The sequence below is a fragment of the Electrophorus electricus genome, chromosome 4, assembly GCF_041902795.1.
Source record: "Electrophorus electricus isolate QZ-2024a chromosome 4, ASM4190279v1, whole genome shotgun sequence".
Lineage (NCBI taxonomy): Eukaryota > Metazoa > Chordata > Actinopteri > Gymnotiformes > Gymnotidae > Electrophorus > Electrophorus electricus.
The window spans coordinates 28,058,858-28,075,003 of NC_137500.1; the positions used below are offsets into that span (position 1 = coordinate 28,058,858).

A 16,146-nucleotide genomic window follows, 5' to 3' on the forward strand; every position below is an offset into this window, starting at 1 on the left:
CTCTTGTCCATTAATCAGTTAAACGATACAAAAGATCGTTCAATTTTGGCTGATCATTAAAGGCACGTTGTCGGTTTTTTCTTTGAGAATAAACAGGAAAAGTATTATTTGTAGAAGCAGTGTAGCGTCGTAGCGGAAGAACCAGATAAGAAAACACAAATTTAAACAGAAAGGAATGGGATTTATCGAACCAAACAGACAAATTCACCAGAAACAACAAAAATCTTAATTTTGAACCAGATGTGTCTGCGGTTAGGCACAGTGCTGTGCTCTTCTCTGGTCTGCTGGTGACCACATACGTCCCTCGTCATACATCCTTAGAGTCGAACTGTGAACCCAAAGCCCATTGGATGCATGAATGCAGACTGTAGGATACTCATTCGAGGCAGATTATGTGTGAGCAAAGATAAAACCCCTTAAACATACACACATAATTTGCAGCACTTGCAGGCCAGTGCTTCATAGGCTCTGGTAACAAATGCTGATGAATATTGGGCAAATATTCAAATCTACACTGTATTTGCAGCTCAGATACTGATGTTTAGAATAAGCAATTGTATCTACGTTGGTGGTGAAGGCATCTTTGCTCTGGTCTGAATCAGTTAACGAGTTTGTAAACTTGGAGTATTTTCCCCTCTCGGTTGGGAATGTTTTCACGCGAAAAATGCCAGCGCTCCAAAATGCGTCAGAACAAGCCAGGTGCGAACGTTCTCTCCGCTTATTGGTCAGACCTGTCGGGGCGGGAGGAAGAAGGTCCTATTGAGTGCATATTTCTACGGTGTTTAACAAGGAGAGATGGCAGAGATGTCATTTTTCATAGCTGTAGCAAGTAATCGATACCTAATCTAATCCTAATATCTAATTAGTGTACCAGGGTAATATGCAACTTGCTGGTGCAGCTGATAGTTGGGTCGGATCGAGGTCAGAGCACATTCTCATCGCAAAGTTCCAGAGTTAGTTTGGGACCGGACCGAGACCATCTCATCTCAAGGGTCTCGTTGCGCCTGTTTTGGTTCGCGTCCGATCGCAGTTACTGTATTCACACCTGTGCAAACGAATCGACTCAAGGGTGAAAACCGATTCAACCGGACTCTGGTTTCACTCGAGAACTTCGAACGTCAAGTACGGCTCTGCTTGAAAAACCACGCTTCAAGTCTCATGGAAGACAAGCATGGCGACTATTCTCTGTCCTGGCTCAAACTCGGAACAAACGTCCACTGGCTGTCTGGACAGCAGAGTCGTTTGCTGTCTTCAAACGCAGACTGAAGACCTGTCTGTTTGTGGAATATTTAAATGACCACTGACCCTGCTCCTATGTTGACTAACTGAAACTAGTAGTTCTTGGTATCTTGGACTCTAACCTGCTGTACTGTACTAGGATGTGTTCTATGAGGAAATGACGAAGCACTTTAGTCATAAGAGTGTCTGCTAATAGCTGAAAATGTAAATGTACAAAGTCCAGTTGTGAAAACACCCTAAAAGGAAGGAACGGAGCAACAAACAATTTAAACGAATAAGTAGTAATCCTAATAGATAACGGTAACAGTTACCATTTGAACTGATTGAAATTCACAGTAAAAAAGTAAATGTGCAATTCTGCTGTATAAGGTATATTGCATTATGTAATTATTTGTTTGTGTTTGGTTTTCTAACAACCCAGTAGAGTGTGCTATCTTGAAGATTAAATCATCTATGAATCCTGGGCAGATTAATCCTGACAAATTGTGTTTTGTAATTAAGTGAGGGGCAAGTGAACTCCCTTAGTTACAAAACACTTTGTAAAGAACACTGCTTATATTCATAGGAAGCTCTACACTTAGATCGACTAGGTGGTTATTTGCTTGTGGGGGGAATGTGAGATATCAGCTCTGAAAGGTGACGTAATAATCTACTTTCACGCTTCGTTCACAAATATTTTGCGCCAGCCGGGAATTGAACCCGGGTTACGAGAATGGGAATCTTGCATGATACCGCTACATCACTGGCGCTGTCTTGAGAGTCTCTTGTCCATTAATCAGTTAAACGATACAAAAGATCGTTCAATTTTGGCTGATCATTAAAGGCACGTTGTCGGTTTTTTCTTTGAGAATAAACAGGAAAAGTATTATTTGTAGAAGCAGTGTAGCGTCGTAGCGGAAGAACCAGATAAGAAAACACAAATTTAAACAGAAAGGAATGGGATTTATCGAACCAAACAGACAAATTCACCAGAAACAACAAAAATCTTAATTTTGAACCAGATGTGTCTGCGGTTAGGCACAGTGCTGTGCTCTTCTCTGGTCTGCTGGTGACCACATACGTCCCTCGTCATACATCCTTAGAGTCGAACTGTGAACCCAAAGCCCATTGGATGCATGAATGCAGACTGTAGGATACTCATTCGAGGCAGATTATGTGTGAGCAAAGATAAAACCCCTTAAACATACACACATAATTTGCAGCACTTGCAGGCCAGTGCTTCATAGGCTCTGGTAACAAATGCTGATGAATATTGGGCAAATATTCAAATCTACACTGTATTTGCAGCTCAGATACTGATGTTTAGAATAAGCAATTGTATCTACGTTGGTGGTGAAGGCATCTTTGCTCTGGTCTGAATCAGTTAACGAGTTTGTAAACTTGGAGTATTTTCCCCTCTCGGTTGGGAATGTTTTCACGCGAAAAATGCCAGCGCTCCAAAATGCGTCAGAACAAGCCAGGTGCGAACGTTCTCTCCGCTTATTGGTCAGACCTGTCGGGGCGGGAGGAAGAAGGTCCTATTGAGTGCATATTTCTACGGTGTTTAACAAGGAGAGATGGCAGAGATGTCATTTTTCATAGCTGTAGCAAGTAATCGATACCTAATCTAATCCTAATATCTAATTAGTGTACCAGGGTAATATGCAACTTGCTGGTGCAGCTGATAGTTGGGTCGGATCGAGGTCAGAGCACATTCTCATCGCAAAGTTCCAGAGTTAGTTTGGGACCGGACCGAGACCATCTCATCTCAAGGGTCTCGTTGCGCCTGTTTTGGTTCGCGTCCGATCGCAGTTACTGTATTCACACCTGTGCAAACGAATCGACTCAAGGGTGAAAACCGATTCAACCGGACTCTGGTTTCACTCGAGAACTTCGAACGTCAAGTACGGCTCTGCTTGAAAAACCACGCTTCAAGTCTCATGGAAGACAAGCATGGCGACTATTCTCTGTCCTGGCTCAAACTCGGAACAAACGTCCACTGGCTGTCTGGACAGCAGAGTCGTTTGCTGTCTTCAAACGCAGACTGAAGACCTGTCTGTTTGTGGAATATTTAAATGACCACTGACCCTGCTCCTATGTTGACTAACTGAAACTAGTAGTTCTTGGTATCTTGGACTCTAACCTGCTGTACTGTACTAGGATGTGTTCTATGAGGAAATGACGAAGCACTTTAGTCATAAGAGTGTCTGCTAATAGCTGAAAATGTAAATGTACAAAGTCCAGTTGTGAAAACACCCTAAAAGGAAGGAACGGAGCAACAAACAATTTAAACGAATAAGTAGTAATCCTAATAGATAACGGTAACAGTTACCATTTGAACTGATTGAAATTCACAGTAAAAAAGTAAATGTGCAATTCTGCTGTATAAGGTATATTGCATTATGTAATTATTTGTTTGTGTTTGGTTTTCTAACAACCCAGTAGAGTGTGCTATCTTGAAGATTAAATCATCTATGAATCCTGGGCAGATTAATCCTGACAAATTGTGTTTTGTAATTAAGTGAGGGGCAAGTGAACTCCCTTAGTTACAAAACACTTTGTAAAGAACACTGCTTATATTCATAGGAAGCTCTACACTTAGATCGACTAGGTGGTTATTTGCTTGTGGGGGGAATGTGAGATATCAGCTCTGAAAGGTGACGTAATAATCTACTTTCACGCTTCGTTCACAAATATTTTGCGCCAGCCGGGAATTGAACCCGGGTTACGAGAATGGGAATCTTGCATGATACCGCTACATCACTGGCGCTGTCTTGAGAGTCTCTTGTCCATTAATCAGTTAAACGATACAAAAGATCGTTCAATTTTGGCTGATCATTAAAGGCACGTTGTCGGTTTTTTCTTTGAGAATAAACAGGAAAAGTATTATTTGTAGAAGCAGTGTAGCGTCGTAGCGGAAGAACCAGATAAGAAAACACAAATTTAAACAGAAAGGAATGGGATTTATCGAACCAAACAGACAAATTCACCAGAAACAACAAAAATCTTAATTTTGAACCAGATGTGTCTGCGGTTAGGCACAGTGCTGTGCTCTTCTCTGGTCTGCTGGTGACCACATACGTCCCTCGTCATACATCCTTAGAGTCGAACTGTGAACCCAAAGCCCATTGGATGCATGAATGCAGACTGTAGGATACTCATTCGAGGCAGATTATGTGTGAGCAAAGATAAAACCCCTTAAACATACACACATAATTTGCAGCACTTGCAGGCCAGTGCTTCATAGGCTCTGGTAACAAATGCTGATGAATATTGGGCAAATATTCAAATCTACACTGTATTTGCAGCTCAGATACTGATGTTTAGAATAAGCAATTGTATCTACGTTGGTGGTGAAGGCATCTTTGCTCTGGTCTGAATCAGTTAACGAGTTTGTAAACTTGGAGTATTTTCCCCTCTCGGTTGGGAATGTTTTCACGCGAAAAATGCCAGCGCTCCAAAATGCGTCAGAACAAGCCAGGTGCGAACGTTCTCTCCGCTTATTGGTCAGACCTGTCGGGGCGGGAGGAAGAAGGTCCTATTGAGTGCATATTTCTACGGTGTTTAACAAGGAGAGATGGCAGAGATGTCATTTTTCATAGCTGTAGCAAGTAATCGATACCTAATCTAATCCTAATATCTAATTAGTGTACCAGGGTAATATGCAACTTGCTGGTGCAGCTGATAGTTGGGTCGGATCGAGGTCAGAGCACATTCTCATCGCAAAGTTCCAGAGTTAGTTTGGGACCGGACCGAGACCATCTCATCTCAAGGGTCTCGTTGCGCCTGTTTTGGTTCGCGTCCGATCGCAGTTACTGTATTCACACCTGTGCAAACGAATCGACTCAAGGGTGAAAACCGATTCAACCGGACTCTGGTTTCACTCGAGAACTTCGAACGTCAAGTACGGCTCTGCTTGAAAAACCACGCTTCAAGTCTCATGGAAGACAAGCATGGCGACTATTCTCTGTCCTGGCTCAAACTCGGAACAAACGTCCACTGGCTGTCTGGACAGCAGAGTCGTTTGCTGTCTTCAAACGCAGACTGAAGACCTGTCTGTTTGTGGAATATTTAAATGACCACTGACCCTGCTCCTATGTTGACTAACTGAAACTAGTAGTTCTTGGTATCTTGGACTCTAACCTGCTGTACTGTACTAGGATGTGTTCTATGAGGAAATGACGAAGCACTTTAGTCATAAGAGTGTCTGCTAATAGCTGAAAATGTAAATGTACAAAGTCCAGTTGTGAAAACACCCTAAAAGGAAGGAACGGAGCAACAAACAATTTAAACGAATAAGTAGTAATCCTAATAGATAACGGTAACAGTTACCATTTGAACTGATTGAAATTCACAGTAAAAAAGTAAATGTGCAATTCTGCTGTATAAGGTATATTGCATTATGTAATTATTTGTTTGTGTTTGGTTTTCTAACAACCCAGTAGAGTGTGCTATCTTGAAGATTAAATCATCTATGAATCCTGGGCAGATTAATCCTGACAAATTGTGTTTTGTAATTAAGTGAGGGGCAAGTGAACTCCCTTAGTTACAAAACACTTTGTAAAGAACACTGCTTATATTCATAGGAAGCTCTACACTTAGATCGACTAGGTGGTTATTTGCTTGTGGGGGGAATGTGAGATATCAGCTCTGAAAGGTGACGTAATAATCTACTTTCACGCTTCGTTCACAAATATTTTGCGCCAGCCGGGAATTGAACCCGGGTTACGAGAATGGGAATCTTGCATGATACCACTACATCACTGGCGCTGTCTTGAGAGTCTCTTGTCCATTAATCAGTTAAACGATACAAAAGATCGTTCAATTTTGGCTGATCATTAAAGGCACGTTGTCGGTTTTTTCTTTGAGAATAAACAGGAAAAGTATTATTTGTAGAAGCAGTGTAGCGTCGTAGCGGAAGAACCAGATAAGAAAACACAAATTTAAACAGAAAGGAATGGGATTTATCGAACCAAACAGACAAATTCACCAGAAACAACAAAAATCTTAATTTTGAACCAGATGTGTCTGCGGTTAGGCACAGTGCTGTGCTCTTCTCTGGTCTGCTGGTGACCACATACGTCCCTCGTCATACATCCTTAGAGTCGAACTGTGAACCCAAAGCCCATTGGATGCATGAATGCAGACTGTAGGATACTCATTCGAGGCAGATTATGTGTGAGCAAAGATAAAACCCCTTAAACATACACACATAATTTGCAGCACTTGCAGGCCAGTGCTTCATAGGCTCTGGTAACAAATGCTGATGAATATTGGGCAAATATTCAAATCTACACTGTATTTGCAGCTCAGATACTGATGTTTAGAATAAGCAATTGTATCTACGTTGGTGGTGAAGGCATCTTTGCTCTGGTCTGAATCAGTTAACGAGTTTGTAAACTTGGAGTATTTTCCCCTCTCGGTTGGGAATGTTTTCACGCGAAAAATGCCAGCGCTCCAAAATGCGTCAGAACAAGCCAGGTGCGAACGTTCTCTCCGCTTATTGGTCAGACCTGTCGGGGCGGGAGGAAGAAGGTCCTATTGAGTGCATATTTCTACGGTGTTTAACAAGGAGAGATGGCAGAGATGTCATTTTTCATAGCTGTAGCAAGTAATCGATACCTAATCTAATCCTAATATCTAATTAGTGTACCAGGGTAATATGCAACTTGCTGGTGCAGCTGATAGTTGGGTCGGATCGAGGTCAGAGCACATTCTCATCGCAAAGTTCCAGAGTTAGTTTGGGACCGGACCGAGACCATCTCATCTCAAGGGTCTCGTTGCGCCTGTTTTGGTTCGCGTCCGATCGCAGTTACTGTATTCACACCTGTGCAAACGAATCGACTCAAGGGTGAAAACCGATTCAACCGGACTCTGGTTTCACTCGAGAACTTCGAACGTCAAGTACGGCTCTGCTTGAAAAACCACGCTTCAAGTCTCATGGAAGACAAGCATGGCGACTATTCTCTGTCCTGGCTCAAACTCGGAACAAACGTCCACTGGCTGTCTGGACAGCAGAGTCGTTTGCTGTCTTCAAACGCAGACTGAAGACCTGTCTGTTTGTGGAATATTTAAATGACCACTGACCCTGCTCCTATGTTGACTAACTGAAACTAGTAGTTCTTGGTATCTTGGACTCTAACCTGCTGTACTGTACTAGGATGTGTTCTATGAGGAAATGACGAAGCACTTTAGTCATAAGAGTGTCTGCTAATAGCTGAAAATGTAAATGTACAAAGTCCAGTTGTGAAAACACCCTAAAAGGAAGGAACGGAGCAACAAACAATTTAAACGAATAAGTAGTAATCCTAATAGATAACGGTAACAGTTACCATTTGAACTGATTGAAATTCACAGTAAAAAAGTAAATGTGCAATTCTGCTGTATAAGGTATATTGCATTATGTAATTATTTGTTTGTGTTTGGTTTTCTAACAACCCAGTAGAGTGTGCTATCTTGAAGATTAAATCATCTATGAATCCTGGGCAGATTAATCCTGACAAATTGTGTTTTGTAATTAAGTGAGGGGCAAGTGAACTCCCTTAGTTACAAAACACTTTGTAAAGAACACTGCTTATATTCATAGGAAGCTCTACACTTAGATCGACTAGGTGGTTATTTGCTTGTGGGGGGAATGTGAGATATCAGCTCTGAAAGGTGACGTAATAATCTACTTTCACGCTTCGTTCACAAATATTTTGCGCCAGCCGGGAATTGAACCCGGGTTACGAGAATGGGAATCTTGCATGATACCACTACATCACTGGCGCTGTCTTGAGAGTCTCTTGTCCATTAATCAGTTAAACGATACAAAAGATCGTTCAATTTTGGCTGATCATTAAAGGCACGTTGTCGGTTTTTTCTTTGAGAATAAACAGGAAAAGTATTATTTGTAGAAGCAGTGTAGCGTCGTAGCGGAAGAACCAGATAAGAAAACACAAATTTAAACAGAAAGGAATGGGATTTATCGAACTAAACAGACAAATTCACCAGAAACAACAAAAATCTTAATTTTGAACCAGATGTGTCTGCGGTTAGGCACAGTGCTGTGCTCTTCTCTGGTCTGCTGGTGACCACATACGTCCCTCGTCATACATCCTTAGAGTCGAACTGTGAACCCAAAGCCCATTGGATGCATGAATGCAGACTGTAGGATACTCATTCGAGGCAGATTATGTGTGAGCAAAGATAAAACCCCTTAAACATACACACATAATTTGCAGCACTTGCAGGCCAGTGCTTCATAGGCTCTGGTAACAAATGCTGATGAATATTGGGCAAATATTCAAATCTACACTGTATTTGCAGCTCAGATACTGATGTTTAGAATAAGCAATTGTATCTACGTTGGTGGTGAAGGCATCTTTGCTCTGGTCTGAATCAGTTAACGAGTTTGTAAACTTGGAGTATTTTCCCCTCTCGGTTGGGAATGTTTTCACGCGAAAAATGCCAGCGCTCCAAAATGCGTCAGAACAAGCCAGGTGCGAACGTTCTCTCCGCTTATTGGTCAGACCTGTCGGGGCGGGAGGAAGAAGGTCCTATTGAGTGCATATTTCTACGGTGTTTAACAAGGAGAGATGGCAGAGATGTCATTTTTCATAGCTGTAGCAAGTAATCGATACCTAATCTAATCCTAATATCTAATTAGTGTACCAGGGTAATATGCAACTTGCTGGTGCAGCTGATAGTTGGGTCGGATCGAGGTCAGAGCACATTCTCATCGCAAAGTTCCAGAGTTAGTTTGGGACCGGACCGAGACCATCTCATCTCAAGGGTCTCGTTGCGCCTGTTTTGGTTCGCGTCCGATCGCAGTTACTGTATTCACACCTGTGCAAACGAATCGACTCAAGGGTGAAAACCGATTCAACCGGACTCTGGTTTCACTCGAGAACTTCGAACGTCAAGTACGGCTCTGCTTGACAAACCACGCTTCAAGTCTCATGGAAGACAAGCATGGCGACTATTCTCTGTCCTGGCTCAAACTCGGAACAAACGTCCACTGGCTGTCTGGACAGCAGAGTCGTTTGCTGTCTTCAAACTTAGACTGAAGACCTGTCTGTTTGTGGAATATTTAAATGACCACTGACCCTGCTCCTATGTTGACTAACTGAAACTTGTAGTTCTTGGTATCTTGGACTCTAACCTGCTGTACTGTACTAGGATGTGTTCTATGAGGAAATGACGAAGCACTTTAGTCATAAGAGTGTCTGCTAATAGCTGAAAATGTAAATGTACAAAGTCCAGTTGTGAAAACACCCTAAAAGGAAGGAACGGAGCAACAAACAATTTAAACGAATAAGTAGTAATCCTAATAGATAACGGTAACAGTTACCATTTGAACTGATTGAAATTCACAGTAAAAAAGTAAATGTGCAATTCTGCTGTATAAGGTATATTGCATTATGTAATTATTTGTTTGTGTTTGGTTTTCTAACAACCCAGTAGAGTGTGCTATCTTGAAGATTAAATCATCTATGAATCCTGGGCAGATTAATCCTGACAAATTGTGTTTTGTAATTAAGTGAGGGGCAAGTGAACTCCCTTAGTTACAAAACACTTTGTAAAGAACACTGCTTATATTCATAGGAAGCTCTACACTTAGATCGACTAGGTGGTTATTTGCTTGTGGGGGGAATGTGAGATATCAGCTCTGAAAGGTGACGTAATAATCTACTTTCACGCTTCGTTCACAAATATTTTGCACCAGCCGGGAATTGAACCCGGGTTACGAGAATGGGAATCTTGCATGATACCACTACATCACTGGCGCTGTCTTGAGAGTCTCTTGTCCATTAATCAGTTAAACGATACAAAAGATCGTTCAATTTTGGCTGATCATTAAAGGCACGTTGTCGGTTTTTTCTTTGAGAATAAACAGGAAAAGTATTATTTGTAGAAGCAGTGTAGCGTCGTAGCGGAAGAACCAGATAAGAAAACACAAATTTAAACAGAAAGGAATGGGATTTATCGAACCAAACAGACAAATTCACCAGAAACAACAAAAATCTTAATTTTGAACCAGATGTGTCTGCGGTTAGGCACAGTGCTGTGCTCTTCTCTGGTCTGCTGGTGACCACATACGTCCCTCGTCATACATCCTTAGAGTCGAACTGTGAACCCAAAGCCCATTGGATGCATGAATGCAGACTGTAGGATACTCATTCGAGGCAGATTATGTGTGAGCAAAGATAAAACCCCTTAAACATACACACATAATTTGCAGCACTTGCAGGCCAGTGCTTCATAGGCTCTGGTAACAAATGCTGATGAATATTGGGCAAATATTCAAATCTACACTGTATTTGCAGCTCAGATACTGATGTTTAGAATAAGCAATTGTATCTACGTTGGTGGTGAAGGCATCTTTGCTCTGGTCTGAATCAGTTAACGAGTTTGTAAACTTGGAGTATTTTCCCCTCTCGGTTGGGAATGTTTTCACGCGAAAAATGCCAGCGCTCCAAAATGCGTCAGAACAAGCCAGGTGCGAACGTTCTCTCCGCTTATTGGTCAGACCTGTCGGGGCGGGAGGAAGAAGGTCCTATTGAGTGCATATTTCTACGGTGTTTAACAAGGAGAGATGGCAGAGATGTCATTTTTCATAGCTGTAGCAAGTAATCGATACCTAATCTAATCCTAATATCTAATTAGTGTACCAGGGTAATATGCAACTTGCTGGTGCAGCTGATAGTTGGGTCGGATCGAGGTCAGAGCACATTCTCATCGCAAAGTTCCAGAGTTAGTTTGGGACCGGACCGAGACCATCTCATCTCAAGGGTCTCGTTGCGCCTGTTTTGGTTCGCGTCCGATCGCAGTTACTGTATTCACACCTGTGCAAACGAATCGACTCAAGGGTGAAAACCGATTCAACCGGACTCTGGTTTCACTCGAGAACTTCGAACGTCAAGTACGGCTCTGCTTGACAAACCACGCTTCAAGTCTCATGGAAGACAAGCATGGCGACTATTCTCTGTCCTGGCTCAAACTCGGAACAAACGTCCACTGGCTGTCTGGACAGCAGAGTCGTTTGCTGTCTTCAAACTTAGACTGAAGACCTGTCTCTTTGTGGAATATTTAAATGACCACTGACCCTGCTCCTATGTTGACTAACTGAAACTTGTAGTTCTTGGTATCTTGGACTCTAACCTGCTGTACTGTACTAGGATGTGTTCTATGAGGAAATGACGAAGCACTTTAGTCATAAGAGTGTCTGCTAATAGCTGAAAATGTAAATGTACAAAGTCCAGTTGTGAAAACACCCTAAAAGGAAGGAACGGAGCAACAAACAATTTAAACGAATAAGTAGTAATCCTAATAGATAACGGTAACAGTTACCATTTGAACTGATTGAAATTCACAGTAAAAAAGTAAATGTGCAATTCTGCTGTATAAGGTATATTGCATTATGTAATTATTTGTTTGTGTTTGGTTTTCTAACAACCCAGTAGAGTGTGCTATCTTGAAGATTAAATCATCTATGAATCCTGGGCAGATTAATCCTGACAAATTGTGTTTTGTAATTAAGTGAGGGGCAAGTGAACTCCCTTAGTTACAAAACACTTTGTAAAGAACACTGCTTATATTCATAGGAAGCTCTACACTTAGATCAACTAGGTGGTTATTTGCTTGTGGGGGGAATGTGAGATATCAGCTCTGAAAGGTGACGTAATAATCTACTTTCACGCTTCGTTCACAAATATTTTGCGCCAGCCGGGAATTGAACCCGGGTTACGAGAATGGGAATCTTGCATGATACCACTACATCACTGGCGCTGTCTTGAGAGTCTCTTGTCCATTAATCAGTTAAACGATACAAAAGATCGTTCAATTTTGGCTGATCATTAAAGGCACGTTGTCGGTTTTTTCTTTGAGAATAAACAGGAAAAGTATTATTTGTAGAAGCAGTGTAGCGTCGTAGCGGAAGAACCAGATAAGAAAACACAAATTTAAACAGAAAGGAATGGGATTTATCGAACCAAACAGACAAATTCACCAGAAACAACAAAAATCTTAATTTTGAACCAGATGTGTCTGCGGTTAGGCACAGTGCTGTGCTCTTCTCTGGTCTGCTGGTGACCACATACGTCCCTCGTCATACATCCTTAGAGTCGAACTGTGAACCCAAAGCCCATTGGATGCATGAATGCAGACTGTAGGATACTCATTCGAGGCAGATTATGTGTGAGCAAAGATAAAACCCCTTAAACATACACACATAATTTGCAGCACTTGCAGGCCAGTGCTTCATAGGCTCTGGTAACAAATGCTGATGAATATTGGGCAAATATTCAAATCTACACTGTATTTGCAGCTCAGATACTGATGTTTAGAATAAGCAATTGTATCTACGTTGGTGGTGAAGGCATCTTTGCTCTGGTCTGAATCAGTTAACGAGTTTGTAAACTTGGAGTATTTTCCCCTCTCGGTTGGGAATGTTTTCACGCGAAAAATGCCAGCGCTCCAAAATGCGTCAGAACAAGCCAGGTGCGAACGTTCTCTCCGCTTATTGGTCAGACCTGTCGGGGCGGGAGGAAGAAGGTCCTATTGAGTGCATATTTCTACGGTGTTTAACAAGGAGAGATGGCAGAGATGTCATTTTTCATAGCTGTAGCAAGTAATCGATACCTAATCTAATCCTAATATCTAATTAGTGTACCAGGGTAATATGCAACTTGCTGGTGCAGCTGATAGTTGGGTCGGATCGAGGTCAGAGCACATTCTCATCGCAAAGTTCCAGAGTTAGTTTGGGACCGGACCGAGACCATCTCATCTCAAGGGTCTCGTTGCGCCTGTTTTGGTTCGCGTCCGATCGCAGTTACTGTATTCACACCTGTGCAAACGAATCGACTCAAGGGTGAAAACCAATTCAACCGGACTCTGGTTTCACTCGAGAACTTCGAACGTCAAGTACGGCTCTGCTTGAAAAACCACGCTTCAAGTCTCATGGAAGACAAGCATGGCGACTATTCTCTGTCCTGGCTCAAACTCGGAACAAACGTCCACTGGCTGTCTGGACAGCAGAGTCGTTTGCTGTCTTCAAACGCAGACTGAAGACCTGTCTGTTTGTGGAATATTTAAATGACCACTGACCCTGCTCCTATGTTGACTAACTGAAACTAGTAGTTCTTGGTATCTTGGACTCTAACCTGCTGTACTGTACTAGGATGTGTTCTATGAGGAAATGACGAAGCACTTTAGTCATAAGAGTGTCTGCTAATAGCTGAAAATGTAAATGTACAAAGTCCAGTTGTGAAAACACCCTAAAAGGAAGGAACGGAGCAACAAACAATTTAAACGAATAAGTAGTAATCCTAATAGATAACGGTAACAGTTACCATTTGAACTGATTGAAATTCACAGTAAAAAAGTAAATGTGCAATTCTGCTGTATAAGGTATATTGCATTATGTAATTATTTGTTTGTGTTTGGTTTTCTAACAACCCAGTAGAGTGTGCTATCTTGAAGATTAAATCATCTATGAATCCTGGGCAGATTAATCTTGACAAATTGTGTTTTGTAATTAAGTGAGGGGCAAGTGAACTCCCTTAGTTACAAAACACTTTGTAAAGAACACTGCTTATATTCATAGGAAGCTCTACACTTAGATCGACTAGGTGGTTATTTGCTTGTGGGGGGAATGTGAGATATCAGCTCTGAAAGGTGACGTAATAATCTACTTTCACGCTTCGTTCACAAATATTTTGCGCCAGCCGGGAATTGAACCCGGGTTACGAGAAGGGGAATCTTGCATGATACCACTACATCACTGGCGCTGTCTTGAGAGGCTCTTGTCCATTAATCAGTTAAACGATACAAAAGATCGTTCAATTTTGGCTGATCATTAAAGGCACGTTGTCGGTTTTTTCTTTGAGAATAAACAGGAAAAGTATTATTTGTAGAAGCAGTGTAGCGTCGTAGCGGAAGAACCAGATAAGAAAACACAAATTTAAACAGAAAGGAATGGGATTTATCGAACCAAACAGACAAATTCACCAGAAACAACAAAAATCTTAATTTTGAACCAGATGGGTCTGCGGTTAGGCACAGTGCTGTGCTCCTCTCTGGTCTGCTGGTGACCACATACGTCCCTCGTCATACATCCTTAGAGTCGAACTGTGAACCCAAAGCCCATTGGATGCATGAATGCAGACTGTAGGATACTCATTCGAGGCAGATTATGTGTGAGCAAAGATAAAACCCCTTAAACATACACACATAATTTGCAGCACTTGCAGGCCAGTGCTTCATAGGCTCTGGTAACAAATGCTGATGAATATTGGGCAAATATTCAAATCTACACTGTATTTGCAGCTCAGATACTGATGTTTAGAATAAGCAATTGTATCTACGTTGGTGGTGAAGGCATCTTTGCTCTGGTCTGAATCAGTTAACGAGTTTGTAAACTTGGAGTATTTTCCCCTCTCGGTTGGGAATGTTTTCACGCGAAAAATGCCAGCGCTCCAAAATGTGTCAGAACAAGCCAGGTGCGAACGTTCTCTCCGCTTATTGGTCAGACCTGTCGGGGCGGGAGGAAGAAGGTCCTATTGAGTGCATATTTCTACGGTGTTTAACAAGGAGAGATGGCAGAGATGTCATTTTTCATAGCTGTAGCAAGTAATCGATACCTAATCTAATCCTAATATCTAATTAGTGTACCAGGGTAATATGCAACTTGCTGGTGCAGCTGATAGTTGGGTCGGATCGAGGTCAGAGCACATTCTCATCGCAAAGTTCCAGAGTTAGTTTGGGACCGGACCGAGACCATCTCATCTCAAGGGTCTCGTTGCGCCTGTTTTGGTTCGCGTCCGATCGCAGTTACTGTATTCACACCTGTGCAAACGAATCGACTCAAGGGTGAAAACCGATTCAACCGGACTCTGGTTTCACTCGAGAACTTCGAACGTCAAGTACGGCTCTGCTTGAAAAACCACGCTTCAAGTCTCATGGAAGACAAGCATGGCGACTATTCTCTGTCCTGGCTCAAACTCGGAACAAACGTCCACTGGCTGTCTGGACAGCAGAGTCGTTTGCTGTCTTCAAACGCAGACTGAAGACCTGTCTGTTTGTGGAATATTTAAATGACCACTGACCCTGCTCCTATGTTGACTAACTGAAACTAGTAGTTCTTGGTATCTTGGACTCTAACCTGCTGTACTGTACTAGGATGTGTTCTATGAGGAAATGACGAAGCACTTTAGTCATAAGAGTGTCTGCTAATAGCTGAAAATGTAAATGTACAAAGTCCAGTTGTGAAAACACCCTAAAAGGAAGGAACGGAGCAACAAACAATTTAAACGAATAAGTAGTAATCCTAATAGATAACGGTAACAGTTACCATTTGAACTGATTGAAATTCACAGTAAAAAAGTAAATGTGCAATTCTGCTGTATAAGGTATATTGCATTATGTAATTATTTGTTTGTGTTTGGTTTTCTAACAACCCAGTAGAGTGTGCTATCTTGAAGATTAAATCATCTATGAATCCTGGGCAGATTAATCTTGACAAATTGTGTTTTGTAATTAAGTGAGGGGCAAGTGAACTCCCTTAGTTACAAAACACTTTGTAAAGAACACTGCTTATATTCATAGGAAGCTCTACACTTAGATCGACTAGGTGGTTATTTGCTTGTGGGGGGAATGTGAGATATCAGCTCTGAAAGGTGACGTAATAATCTACTTTCACGCTTCGTTCACAAATATTTTGCGCCAGCCGGGAATTGAACCCGGGTTACGAGAAGGGGAATCTTGCATGATACCACTACATCACTGGCGCTGTCTTGAGAGGCTCTTGTCCATTAATCAGTTAAACGATACAAAAGATCGTTCAATTTTGGCTGATCATTAAAGGCACGTTGTCGGTTTTTTCTTTGAGAATAAACAGGAAAAGTATTATTTGTAGAAGCAGTGTAGCGTCGTAGCGGAAGAACCAGA

At 41.8% G+C, this 16,146-nt stretch overlaps 8 non-coding genes across 8 annotated transcripts; all 8 read right to left on the reverse strand.

Moving 5' to 3' along the window:
• Positions 1-1,917: 1,917 nt before the first annotated feature.
• On the reverse strand, positions 1,918-1,988 carry trnag-ccc (transfer RNA glycine (anticodon CCC)). The gene has a single exon. It is a non-coding gene; the product is annotated as a tRNA-Gly (tRNA).
• Positions 1,989-3,917: 1,929 nt separating this feature from the next.
• Positions 3,918-3,988, reverse strand: trnag-ccc (transfer RNA glycine (anticodon CCC)). Its single transcript has one exon. It is a non-coding gene; the product is annotated as a tRNA-Gly (tRNA).
• Positions 3,989-5,917: 1,929 nt separating this feature from the next.
• On the reverse strand, positions 5,918-5,988 carry trnag-ccc (transfer RNA glycine (anticodon CCC)). The gene has a single exon. It is a non-coding gene; the product is annotated as a tRNA-Gly (tRNA).
• A 1,929-nt stretch (positions 5,989-7,917) lies between these two features.
• On the reverse strand, positions 7,918-7,988 carry trnag-ccc (transfer RNA glycine (anticodon CCC)). Its single transcript has one exon. It is a non-coding gene; the product is annotated as a tRNA-Gly (tRNA).
• A 1,929-nt stretch (positions 7,989-9,917) lies between these two features.
• Positions 9,918-9,988, reverse strand: trnag-ccc (transfer RNA glycine (anticodon CCC)). The gene has a single exon. It is a non-coding gene; the product is annotated as a tRNA-Gly (tRNA).
• Positions 9,989-11,917: 1,929 nt separating this feature from the next.
• On the reverse strand, positions 11,918-11,988 carry trnag-ccc (transfer RNA glycine (anticodon CCC)). The gene has a single exon. It is a non-coding gene; the product is annotated as a tRNA-Gly (tRNA).
• Positions 11,989-13,917: 1,929 nt separating this feature from the next.
• trnag-ccc (transfer RNA glycine (anticodon CCC)) lies at positions 13,918-13,988 on the reverse strand. The gene has a single exon. It is a non-coding gene; the product is annotated as a tRNA-Gly (tRNA).
• A 1,929-nt stretch (positions 13,989-15,917) lies between these two features.
• trnag-ccc (transfer RNA glycine (anticodon CCC)) lies at positions 15,918-15,988 on the reverse strand. The gene has a single exon. It is a non-coding gene; the product is annotated as a tRNA-Gly (tRNA).
• Positions 15,989-16,146: the final 158 nt, after the last annotated feature.